The sequence below is a fragment of the Callithrix jacchus genome, chromosome 9 (assembly GCF_049354715.1).
Source record: "Callithrix jacchus isolate 240 chromosome 9, calJac240_pri, whole genome shotgun sequence".
Taxonomy (NCBI): Eukaryota; Metazoa; Chordata; class Mammalia; order Primates; family Cebidae; genus Callithrix; species Callithrix jacchus.
Genome location: NC_133510.1, coordinates 77,055,739 through 77,069,541, shown reverse-complemented (window position 1 = coordinate 77,069,541; position 13,803 = coordinate 77,055,739).

Sequence of the window (13,803 nt, the reverse complement as noted above, 5' to 3'; positions counted from 1 at the left end):
TTGAGTTTTGGCAACTTGTTTCTAATACAGAATTCATTTCATCTAAATTATCACATGGTGGGCACATAGGTGGATGTCTCATTTTTTTTTAATGTTCATATAATGAGTAATGATAAACACTCCTTCATATTGAGATTTGTAATTTTTGATTTATTTACTTTTTATATTAGGTAGACTGGTTAGAAATTTAACATTTTGTTGACGCTTTCCCAAATAACCAGAACTATTTTCATTGATTTTTCTCTATCATTTCTTCATTTTTAATTCATTGACTTGTGCTCCAATTTTTTTTTATTATACTTTAAGTTCTGGGGTACATGTGCAGGTTGTGCAGAATTGTTATGTAGGTATACACATGCCATGGTGGTTTACTGCCTCCATCCCCCCATCACCTACATTAGGCATGTCTCCTAATGTTATCCCTCCTCAATCCCCACACCCCATTCTATCCCTCCCCCAACTCCCCCATCCCCGTGACAGGCCCTGGTGTGTGATGTTGTGACAGGCCCTGGTGTGTGATGTTTCCCTCCCTGTGTCCATGTGTTCTCATTGTTCAACACCCACTTACGAGTGAGAACATGTGGTGTTTGGTTTTCTGTTCTTGTATCGGTTTGCTGAGAATGATGGTTTCCAGCTTCATCCATGACCCTACAAAGGACATGAACTCATTTTTTTTTTTTTGAGACAGTCTCACTCTGTCACCAGGTGCCAGGCTGGAGTGCAGTGGCGTGACTTCGGCTCACTGCAACCTCTGCCTCCCGGGTTCAAGCAATTCTCCTGCCTCAGCCTCCCGAGTAGCTGGGACTACAGGCGCGTGCCACCACACCCAGCTAATTTTTTTGTATTTTTAGTAGAGACAGGGTTTCACCATGTCGGCCAGGGTGGTCTTGATCTCTTGACCTTGTGATCTGCCTGCCTCGGCTTCCCAAAGTGCTGGGATTACAGGTGTGAGCCACCGCATCCGACCAAACTCATCTTTTTTATGGCTGCATAGTATTCCATGGTGTATATGTGCCACATTTTCTTTATCCAGCGTATCACTGTTGGGCATTTGGGGTGGCTTTAAGTCTTTGCTATTGAAAACAGTGCCACAATGAATATATTGAAAACAGTGCCACAATGAACACAAATGTGTCTTTATAATAGAACAATTTATAATCCTTTGGGTATATACCTAGTAATGGGATTTCTGGGGATTAAAGATTTAAACTAAGACTTAACACCATAAAATCCCTAGAAGAAAACCTAGGCAATACCATTCAGGACATAGGCATAGGCAAGGACTTCATGACTAAAACAACAAAAGCAATGGCAACAAAAGCCAAAATAGACAAATGGGATCTAATTAAACTTAAGAGCTTCTGCACAGCAAAAGAAGCAATCATTGGAGTGAACTGGCAACCAACAGAATGGGAGAAATTGTTTGCAATCTACCCATCTGACAAAGGGCTAATATCTGGAATCTAAGAGAACTTAAGCAAATTTACAAGAGAAAAAAAACAAACAACCCCATTAAAAAGTGGGCAAAGGATATGAACAGACACTTTTCAAAAGAAGACATTTAGGCAGCCAACAAACATGAAAAAATGCTCATCATCACTGTTCATTAGAGAAATGCACATCAAAACCACATTGAGATACCAACTCATGGCAGTTAGAATGGCAATCATTAAAAAATCTGTAGACAATAGATGCTGAAGAGAATGTGGGGAAATAGGAACGCTTTTATACTGTTGGTGGGAGTGTAAATTAGTTCAGCCATTGTGGACTTGAACTCAAGGATCTTGAAATAGAAATACCAATTTTTATTATTTCATTTCTTCTGTTTGTTTTAGGCTGAAAAAAAGTCCTTTTTCTATAGTTTCTTTGGGATATTGATTTCAGATCTCCTTTTTGTTAAATATATGCATTTCATGTACACATTTTCCTCAAAGCACTGTTTTTGCTGCATCACACAATTTTCGATAATTTGTGGGTTTGTTTTCATTTTTATTTAGTTCACAATATTTTTATTTTGCCTGGACTTATTTTATTTAAGTATGTTTTAGTGTTTACTATTTCCAGATATCTAGGATTTTCCTATTTTTTTCTTATTGGAATTTCTAGTTTAATTTCATTGAGTTCTAGGATTATGCTTTGTATAATTTCTATTCTTTTAAATTTGGTTAAATATATTTTATGATCACACTGTAGTCTACTTAGGGAATATTTCACGTGATGATTCTAATTTTGTTGGATGGAGTATTCTGAAAATCTCAGTTAAGATGGTGGAAGGGGTGCTGTTCAGTTCATTTATATCCTTATTGACTTTCTCCCTGCTTGATCTATCAATCTTAGAAAAAGAGTTAAATGTCAATTATAATAGTATACTTGTCTATATCTTCTCAATTATATCAGTTATATTATGTATTTTTAAAAATTGATCAAGCATCATTTATTAAAGAGACCATTTATGTACACAGCATCGCGATATAGCTGAATCTGATTCTAGTACAGTGCTCTATTAACTTGTCTGTTACTAGGTCTATTTTCCTATTCTAGTGCACAAAATATCATAAATTAACTTTGTAATATCTTTTTAAAGAAATTTTAGATTCAGCAGGTACATGTACATGTTTGTTACATGGGTATATTGCATGATGCTGAGATTTGGGATTCTAATGATCTTGTCACCCTAACAGTGAACGTAGTACCTGATAGGTAGTTTTTCTATCTTTCCCCTCTCCTTCTCTCCCACCTTTGGAATCCTTAGTGTTTATTGTTCCCATCTTTGTGTTCATGTGTAACCACTGTTTAGCTCCCACTTATGGGAGAGAATATGTAATATTTGATTTTCTGTTTCTGCTTCAATTTGCCCAGGATAATGGCCTCCCATCTGCATGTGTGTTACTGCAAAGAACATGATTTCACTTTTTTTCATATATCACACATTTTGATATTCAGTTGTTAGACACATAGACATTTAGTATTGTTATCTCTTATTGGAGAATTTGCACTTTACTGGTATGTAGTGCCCCTCTGTACCCCCACTAATTTTCCTGGTTTAAAAGTCTGCTTTGTTGGAAATTAATATAACTATTCAGCTTTCTTTTTATTAGTATTAGCATTTTTATATTTCTGTACCCTTTACTTTTAATCTATTTGTGTCTTCATGTTTTAAATGGGTTTCTCTATAGGCAACATATGTTGGGATTTTTTTTAAAACACTCTGACGGTACCTATCTTGCACTGAAACCTTCATATTTTAAAGTTATTAGTGATGTAGCTGGAGTAATATTTACCATGTTTCTAAATGTTGTGTATTCCTTCCACTCTTCCTTTGTAACTTTGTATATTTTTCATCTTCCTCTCTGTTTATGCATTCTGTGGTTTTAACTGAGAACTTTATGTGACTGAGTTTTGTCTCTTAGCACAGCAATTGTGCTTCTGTTTTAATTTACATTCTCCTGTGATTAATAAAGAATTTTTTTCATTTGTTAATTAAAAAAAAAATGTTTAGCAGTTGTCCTACAATTTGCAATATACATTTACAACTAATTTAGGCACACTTCAAGTAACTCTGTATTGCTTCATGCATGGTGCAAGTATCTTATAACAGAATATTCCCAATTCCTTCTTATCATCTCATAATTTTTTTGTCATTTATTTTATTTATCTATGTGTTATAACAATCCAATACATTCTTTCTACTATTACACTAGACATCTTTAAAGATAACTTAAGATCTTAAAGATAACTAAAGACACTAGTTATCTTTAACACTGATTAAGAGTAGGAATGATAAAAAGATTTTATTTTACCATTAATTACTTCATCTCTGTGTTCTTTCTTTATGTCAATCCACATTTCTAACCTATATAATTTCTTTCCCTCTGAAGGGCTTCTAATATTTCTTGCATGGTAATTATGCTTGTAATTATTTCCCTTAGTTATTTTTTATCTAAAAAATAATTTATTTGTTTTTTAATTGGAAGTACAATTTTGGTGAAAATTGAATTCTAGATTTAGGGTATTTTTCCTTCAACACTTTAATATTTTATTCCACTCTCTTCATGCATGCATGATTTACCGCAAGAAATCTTCTGTAATTCCTATCCTCATTCTCCTCTAGATAAGATGCTTTTGTCAATTGTACTTCTTTCAAGATTTTCTATTTATCTATGTTTTATACATGAGAAGCCTACATTTATTTTGTTTTGTTCTATTTTGTTTTGGTATCTATTTTTGGTGATCACTGCGCTTCCTGACTGTAGTTTACGGTCTGCTATTAATCGGAAAGCCCGAAGTCATTATTTCCTCAAATATTTCTTCTGCTGTGACTTTTTTCTCCTTCGCATGTTTTACTTAGGCAATGTTACACCTTTTATAACTGTTTTATAGTTCTTGGATGTTCTTTTGTTGATTGTTCACACCTCTTTGCGACTGCATTTCATATTGAGAAGCTTCTGTTGACTTGTATTCAAGCTCAGTGATTCTTTTGTCAGTGTCTATTCTGTATTTTAGTTAAAATGTTTTAGATTTCTAGCATATCCTTTTGCTTCTTAGAGTTACCATAATTCCACTTACTATCATATATGTTATTTTATGTGGTCTGGTTTTCCATTAGAGCCTTTAACATATTAATCTTAGTTGTTTTATTAATAACTTACCTGTCTAACAAGTCCTACGTCTGTGGTATCATTTGATTCTGGTGCTAATGCTTCTTCAGACTTTTTCTTTCTCACTGTCTCTTGCCTTGCCTTTATTTGTTTTTGCTGGAAGTTGGAGATGTGTGTTTATCAGATAATAAATTTAAGGTAAAAGGCCTTTAGAGTGAGAATTTATGTTAATGTAGAAGTGGGTCTGTGTTCAATGTTTCCATAGCCATAGATGACAGGGACTTCAAATTCTTTTAGTGTTTTTGTTTCTGGCTTCCCTCTTGACTTTGGATTTCCTAAAACACTCCTCCTATGGAAAGATTCTGAATATTGTAGTTATTTCCATTGTAATCTACTGTTATTATAATAGAGATCTGGTCATGTGGTGTGGGGAGGAGAAGCATTTGGTAACTTTGGATTTAATTTACATACTTTAATGAGCTTGTGCCTCTGGGCTATGACTTTCATAAAAGTTTCTTCCATGGCACAACTTTTTGTTTTTTTAAATTTTCTAAATATGAGATAGAAAGGTTAGATGGGAGCTGAAGTCTAAATAAATTACATCATTCTTCAGTTAAGATAAAAATATGGATTTTTATTTTTTCCATGAAAAAGGCATTACTCATACAAAACATGCTGGGAATATTTGACAATTATTACTCTTCCTCTTCTATTGTCTGAGACACAAAGGGATCGTTCTAGTATATCCACCATGCAGAGATAGCAGCTTTGCAAAAAGTGGGGCATCTCCTAAGATAGTGGTCCTTACATTTTTTTTTTTTATTGTCATGGTACTTCACCCTCCAGTTTCTAGAAATTTATCAAAATTACCATTTAAGTGTCCCGACACATTTATGGTTCCCATGGCTCCTGCTCTGCATAAGCAGTTGTTAGCTCTGGTTTTTGATTTGCTTGTCCCTTCAGATTTCAGGCTGGCAATTTGCCCTGAAATCTCAGTTCTCTGATGAGTTCAATAAAAGTCATTGATTTTCTTTTGTTCTGCTTCTTATTGTAAGGACTGGAGTGACAACTTCCAAGTGCTTCTTTACATGTTGCTGCTGGAACCAGAGTATTTGGCTATTCAATTCTTAACTTCTAGAATTTTAAATGGACTCAAAGTTTTTAAAAAACCTTTTAAAACCTTAAATTTAAATGGAATCTGTGAAGATTTGAGGTTTATACTGATAGTCTCCTTTTTTTCTCTATTCTTGCCAACATATTAATCATATTTATTTTATAAAATTCCTTTCCGAAAGCTATGATGTCTGATTTATCTATTTTTTGCCTTGGTTTTTGGTGATTTGCTTTTGATAAATCATACCGTATTTTTTTCATTTAATGCCAGATATTGTATATAGAAAATCACAGGTGCTCTGTTTGATATTTTTCTCAAAGTGGGGTACATATTTTTCTGGAGAGAAAATAGAGCAGAGGCTGATTCTTTTGATTCCACAGAGGGTTTTATTGGGCTTTTTTTTAAATTTCAGGCCAAATTTCTTCAACTTTGGTTTTCCTTCTAGTGCTTAGTCTCTACCCCTTGTCTGTGCCCCTCTGAGGTCTTACCTGCAATCTGTGATTGTTTGCCAGTGTCTATAATCTTGCTGGTTATAGACCTATTCCTCCCCAGTATTCCACTGCTGCTGGAATACTCCTCTGAGCAGCTCTTTAGCTTTCTGTACAAATTGTTGTAGTATCTCTCTGAGCATGTTCATCTCAGGTGCAAATACTTTGGGAGAAATTGTACAGAGATATTTGGGTTCACTTTTTGTGGATCCCTTCTCTGAAATTTTGACCTACAAGTCCAATATCACTTTGAAATTGATAGACTCCAATCCCTGAATTATCAGATTTGTCAATTACATTAAAGTCTTAAATGTTCCCATTATTTTAAATTGTCCAAAACTAAATCAATATACATTTCTATTATTTTGAAAAATGTAGTCAGCCAGCTGAAATAATATTTTAGGACGGTACAGAAGCATCATATGCAAAATATTAAAAGTGGAAATCAATGTACACAATAGTAATCATAAGATCAATGCTTGCTAATTTTAATTCTCTTATTTAAAAATCATTTAAATTGAAAACAGACCTACCAACATTTTAAAATCAATTCTATTGCTTTGTGCTTTATATTAATTAGATTCTACTCAAATCTGATGCTATTTTTGATATTCCAGTTTTAATTAAAATTTTTTTGAGACTGATTCTTGCTCTGTCACCTAGACTAGAGTACAGTGGCATGATCTCATCTGACTGCAACCTATGCCTCCCGTATTCAAACGATTCTCCTGCCTCAGCCTCCCCAATAGCTTGGATTACAGGTGTGTGCCACCATGCCCAGCTAATATTTGTATCTTTAGTAGAGTCGGGGTTTCACCATGTTTGCCAGGCTGGTCTGGAACTCCTGACCTTGTGATCTGCCCACCTCAGCCTTCCAAAGTGCTGGGATTACAGGTGTGAGCCCCCATGCCTGGTGATATTCCAGTTTTTAAAAACTTTGGTGCTAGTAAACTGAGAAATAGTTATCTTGAAAATGTCATAGGCACAGTAGCTATGAAGTATAAGTTATAAATATGTAGAAATTTTTAAAAATCTATGTTTTGTTTACTTTACCATTTTTCATGTCAGATTACATAGTTAAGTGCAGTGATATGACATGTGACATGAAGGTAGCTAAATGGGGACAATGCCAGTGCAGTACTTTCAACAGTTGTGTAATTGCTTACACATTAAATTCATTTTCTTTCATTAATTCCCTCAAAAAAACCTAAAACACATGCATGTAATTGCCCTTTTTTGGGTTAATATTATATATTAAGCTTTACTTAGGACTCAATTTAGATTGTATATATCTCTAGTGATAAGAATTTATTTGAGAAAGAATACACATACTGTAATGGCTATCTAATTTATTGCAAATACAAATGTGGAAAAAGAGCAAGGGAGAGGGAAAGAAAACTTAGCTATGATAAAATGGCTAAAAATATCATTATACAGAAAATAAATTCTTAGACTGTGCTAGTCCATGAAAAGAGTAAATTTAATCTTTTAGATTTCAGTGTTTACTGCTGATTAGCTTTTCCCTAGATCTAATATTTTGTCTGTAAAATGTATATTGTTTTGAATTTACCTTGTATCACTATAAAATTTAAACCAAATAACCTATTTAAAACAGTTGACTCTAAAACCACAAAAAAATGGTGTTTACATTTCACATGGTCAGTGTTTAAATATTTAAATAAATGCTATTCTAAGTTTCTCATTTTGTAGACACTGACTAGCTATTCTAAAACTACTAAAATTTATTATGCCATGTTGTTCACACATAAAAATACACATATTTTGTCTCTTTCTCTTTGTCTCTCTCTTACTCTCTCTCTCTCTCTCTCTCTCACACACACACACACACACACACACACACACACAGAGAGAGAGAGAGAGAGAGAGAGAGAGAGAGAGAGAGAGAGAGAGAGAGAGAGATCTGAACTATTGTTACTTTTGCACCTGGGACATTTATTGAAACAAAGACTACTATTTTGCCATAATTAGACTTTGAAAAGAGCAATATTAGATTTTGGCAATTTTAACAGGCATGGTTCTTTTTCTTTTGAAATGGTTCGTTGAAGATAATTGAAAAAAGCAAAGGAATGTCCTTGGTGAGTGTTAGCTGGATCTCATGATGATAGTGGATGGAAATGAAGCTATAACCATGACAACCTCAAACCTGCAAAAGAACAATAATAAAAAAATTCAAAACATTATTGTAGAGGTTCAAATGAAACTAAAATGGCTAGAAATTAACATTCTCTGCTTTGTCTTTCAGAAAATGTTCCTCATTCACTTTGGTGGTAACAAACTTAAAAAGAAGCCCAATTAAGAGCTTATCAGAGATGTTACCCCTCTTTTTTCTTTTATTATAGTTATTCTACTTTGTTTATTTTGATTACTAGATTTTGAATAATAAAAGTTGAGAATGCAAAATTGACTAGAGAATTGAAGATTAAGGGATTTTCACTCAGGCCTAAACACACACACACACACACACACACACACAGAGAGAGAGAGAGAGAGAGAGAGAGAGAGAGAGAGAGAGAGAGAGAGAGAGAGAGAGAGAGAGAGAATACTAGAATCAGCTATTTTAACATTGCCGCTTGTGGTTCTTGTGATTTCTTGTTTGATTTTGTTTTTAAAAATGTGAAACATTCCGGGCACGGTGGCTCACGCCTGTAATCCCAGCACTTTGGGAGTCCGAGGTGGGCAGGTCACGAGGTCAAGAGATTGAGACTATCTTGGTAAACATGGTAAAACCCCGTCTCTACTAAATACAAAAATTATCTGGGTGTGGTGGTGTGTGCCTCTAGTCCCAGCTGCTTGGGAGGCTGAGGCAGGAGAATCGCTTGAACCCAGGAGGCGGGGATTGGAGTAAGCAAGATTGCGTCACTGTACTCCAGCCTGGCAATAGAGTGAGACTCCATCTAAAATAAAATAAAATAAAAACATTACATATGACTCATTCTCTATTTGAATAATGTCTCCTTTGGACGTAATCTTGAGTCCCATTTAGCTTTCTGCTTAATTAAAGGCAACTAACATCATGAATGTCTTGTGTATGTTTTTAATCTATTTTAGTTATTCTATTATGTGTAACTGGGTTATTATTTGCATTTTAAAAATGTATAAATATTATCAGTGTATCATTTCTCAATTAATTATTTTACTAAACAGTGTTTTTTTGAGATCTACCTGTGTTTATATAGATAGAGGATAGATAAAAATACAACTAATGCATTCCGTTTCCTGGTTATACTTTCCATTCTTATATTTTTAACATCTCCATATTATATTATGCCCTACAAACTCCAATTTAAAAGAATACAATTAGAAATTTTTATTTAAAAATTCAGTTTAACAGGCTTCAATTTGTGAGTTTTATTTGGTTTCCATTATTGCTTATAACTTTGTTGGTATTGTTTTTCTATTTCTTTGTCCCATATAATTTATCTTCTATTTACCATGTATTTACCTTAATTCATTTCCCTTCTACTTTTATTGGATTAATAAAATATTTCTGAAGCAGGGTGCAGTGGCTCATGCCTGTAATCCCAGTGCTTTGGAGGTCAAGGCAAGAGGATCACTTGAGCCAAGAGTTTGAGATAAAGTATTTCTGTCAGTTTTATATTCTCTATCAGATAAGAACTTATTTATTCTACATTTTTTATGAAGGATCTTTGATGAAATCTATTATACATGTGTATGCATGTTTACATACAAAATTGATTAATATTTTTTAGCCTTTCTGGACACTTCAAGGACTTTTGCTTAAACCTCCTTAAAATTTTTTCAACATTTTCAAGTGATAGCTTTACTTGTCTCTTTTAGCTCTGTTAGTTTCTAAATGTAAAAATATTATTACATAATATATCAATTGTTTTGAAATAAGTTATTTGGTTTAACTTTTACAGTAATATATAGCACATTAAAATATATAACAATCATTATATAATAATCTGTCTCAAATTATTTGCTAATCATTACAACTTGAATCTCAATTCTTTTTCCTAGATAATCTTGTTTTCCTTGATAAGAACTTTATTTTTTCTGCATGTTTAAATTATGGTTTAGCTTAGTGTAGAATTCTTGACTGATAATTTTTAAAATCTACGCTTTGAAGATAATATTCTTTTTCTTCATGTTATCTTATGATGAAAAATTCTGCTGAAATTCTGATTGGCATATTTTTGGAGGCACTCAGATTTTTCATTTGATAGATAGCATTTAACTTTTCTTTTTAAACTTTGAGTTTCTATTGTTTTATAAATATATAATTAAGATTAATTTTTTAATCCATGAATTTAAATATTTATCTAATTTTAGGAAATTCCCAGCTATCTTCTCATTATATATGACCTCTTTTCCATTCCTCCATTCTATTTTTCTATTATTCCTCTACCCCCTATTTTGCTAGAACAAATAGACCTATATTCTAATATCTCAACTTACCATGTTATCTTTTCAAGTAATTAATGAATTCTGCATTACACTTTGTTTTTTGAGGTTTGTTACGTTATATTTTAGAAATACAATTTTTTTTGTATTTTTCATCCATTTTGTTCTCTTCAAAGCTGTCTTTTTTGTTTTACAATCTATACCTCTCTGGATCCCATCTATTATTTTATCTTTTTGAACATTTAGAGCATACTCAATTTAAGTTTCCTTCAACCTTATTCCATTATCTTTAGTTCCTTGACCAACAGTTCTCCCACTGTGGCTCTGTCAGCAATTTTGGCCAATGGACTTTATAGTGGACATAATTTTGTTCCTTAGATCATCCTCAGTGAGATAAATCTGGATTCCTAAAAGTGGGAGAAATTATGGTGCCTACCTATGGGGTAGTTTTTATGCTGATACAATGTCTTTAAAGATGTTACCAGTTTTGGACAATCATCATTAGTACTTGCCCTGCACAGCTAGTATGAATATAGTCCTAACACTACTTTGCTACTTTAGATATTTGTTTACCTTTTTCTTCCTAGAGTGTGGTGCAGATAGCTTAAATTATGCAGGAACCCTAGCAGCAAGCAGGTGAAGACTATTTCACTGACATTCTAAACATCAGTGACTCAGATGGAGGAGTATACATGGGGTTGAGGGACTTTACTTTTTATTCTCAGCCTTTTGTAGCCAGTTAAAACCCAAACACAATTTCTTTATACCAGATACAAATTCTTATACCACCAGTCCTATGATTTAAACACCTTCAACTTCCTTTTAGGGCCAAAAGCTAAGGATTATTATTTGATCAAGTAATTAATTGCATATTGCTGAACTAAAAGGAAGAATCATTCATCATCTCAATCTGCCAGTTGGACAGAAGGAAAGTTCATAAAAATTTACCTTTTATGTTTTATTTTAGCTACATCTTTGGATTCAAATAACTACTTGAAAATCTTTCTATTCACAATAAGCATATGAATTTCAGTAATAATTTTAAACTTTGTATATAATGTAGATATATTTTCAGAAAATTGTTTTTGTAAAGTTTTTTCTTCCAAAATTCACACAGCATAAAAACATAAAGAGTTTAACCATGAAGCTGCATACTGAACACTAAATTCATTCATATTTAATTATAACATGTATCTTAGTTTTATTTCTAGAATCAATGAGATACAGTCTTATCATTGTTGAGAACTAGTTCTTGATTTAATGGGCCCATTTAAGATATGAAGATTCTCAGTCTCTTAGCTTCAGGGTCAGCCAGATGCATCACATATGTATTGAAACAAAAGAAATATTGGCTTTCTCATAGCAGTTATGAGGGAGGAATTATAATAAGTGTGTATATCAAGAAATAAAGGAGAAAGCCGAGAGAGATCACTTTAACTATAGCTGGTCATCAAATTTTAGTCAGTTTGCAACATACAAAAGAGCATGTTGTACCAAGTGTGTATCTCATGTCCTAATGTACCCTTAATCAATAGATTAATAAAGTAAACTAGTTAATTTTGTCTATCCAGTATCATATTGAAAATGGGATAAAACCAAATTAGGAATGTAATATGTCTCACTTTGTACAGAGCTTTTTGCATTTGTAAATTTTAGTTTCATGATTCATGGCAATGACTTCAAGGCACTGATTCTGAAGTGAACTGCATATCGTTTCTCTTTTGCAACAGTTGAGTAAATAACATGGGGTAAAGATGAAAAGAATGGTTAAACATAATTCACAGCATAAGAATATAGGAAAGAAATAAGAAATAAATTAACTATATCTAAAACTTTTAAGATTTAGTACTTACAAAAAATTGTTGTTTTATACTATGTTAACTTTTAAGGTTTATTTTTCATTTTATTTTTTTTATTTTTTATATTTATTTTTCAGATAGGGTCTTGTTCTGTTGCCCAGGCTGCAGTGCAGTGACACAATCACAGCTCACTGCAGCCTTGGCCTCCTGGACTCAATCCTCCTGTCTCAGCCTCCCAAGTAACTGGGGCTACAGGTGTGCAGCACAACACCAGGCTAATTTTTGTATATTTGTAGAGATGGGGGTTTCACCATGTTGCCCAAGCTGGTCTAGAATTCCTGGGCTCAGGAAATCCATTCTCCTCAGCCTTCCAAAGTGCTGAAATTATAGGCATGAACCACTGTCCTCTGCCAGTTTTCAGTTTTAGACTTTGTATTTTCTCTATTGCATATTACATAACTAATTAGATATTAACTACTTATTATTTGAATTTTCTAGAATATTTAAGGATTGTATCAAAATCACTAAACCAAGCAATGTAGTCAACAAACAATTTTTGAGGAGCTAAGATGTATGAGGTATCTGGTATTAACTGTACATATACATTTTTAAAAAATAATTTTTATCTTCAAGGAGATTAAATCTACTAGAAGAAAGCTCTCAGAAGAAGCATTAATTTATAAATACCTAATGTGAATTAAATAATTAAATAATTGTTTACTAGAATAAAAGAAGGTATGTGCAAACTAAAATGGAATAATATGGAAAATGAGAAATCTGTAGGAGCATATAGATGGAAGAGGAATGAAGAAAAGGGAAAGAAACTTTACATAATTTAAAAATTGGAAAATAAAACTTAATAAATCAGAAATGAGAAAAAGAAAATATATAGTAATAAGAAAATAAGAATGGGCAAAATGTTAGCCAGGCTTCTGGAACAGTGATTTATTCATTAAGATCTTAGTTTTACTTACATATTAAAACTATTCTAATATGTAAGTTTACTTATTATTACATATTACTTATTTATTATTACATAAATAAGTTTTATTTATTTATATTACATATACTTATTTATTATTACATATTACTTATTTACATATTAAAACTATTTTAATATGAAAATATCCTTAGCAAATTCACAAAACATGTTTTACTAATATTTTGGTAGAAAATGTCACTATTATTTTTATTGCATTATTCTATTTGGCATTGACAATCTTTGATGTACTTAGCTTTGAGAAATATCAAATTTTTGTCAAAGTGTACCATTTCTTTTGTATTTTATAAATACTTTAAATCTGAAGTTGAACTTTGGGAGTAACATACATATCAAAGAGTCAATCTTATGTAACAAGAAAAGAAAACAAACAAACAGAAAAATCAAGATATCACAACAACCAGATAGAAATATGTAT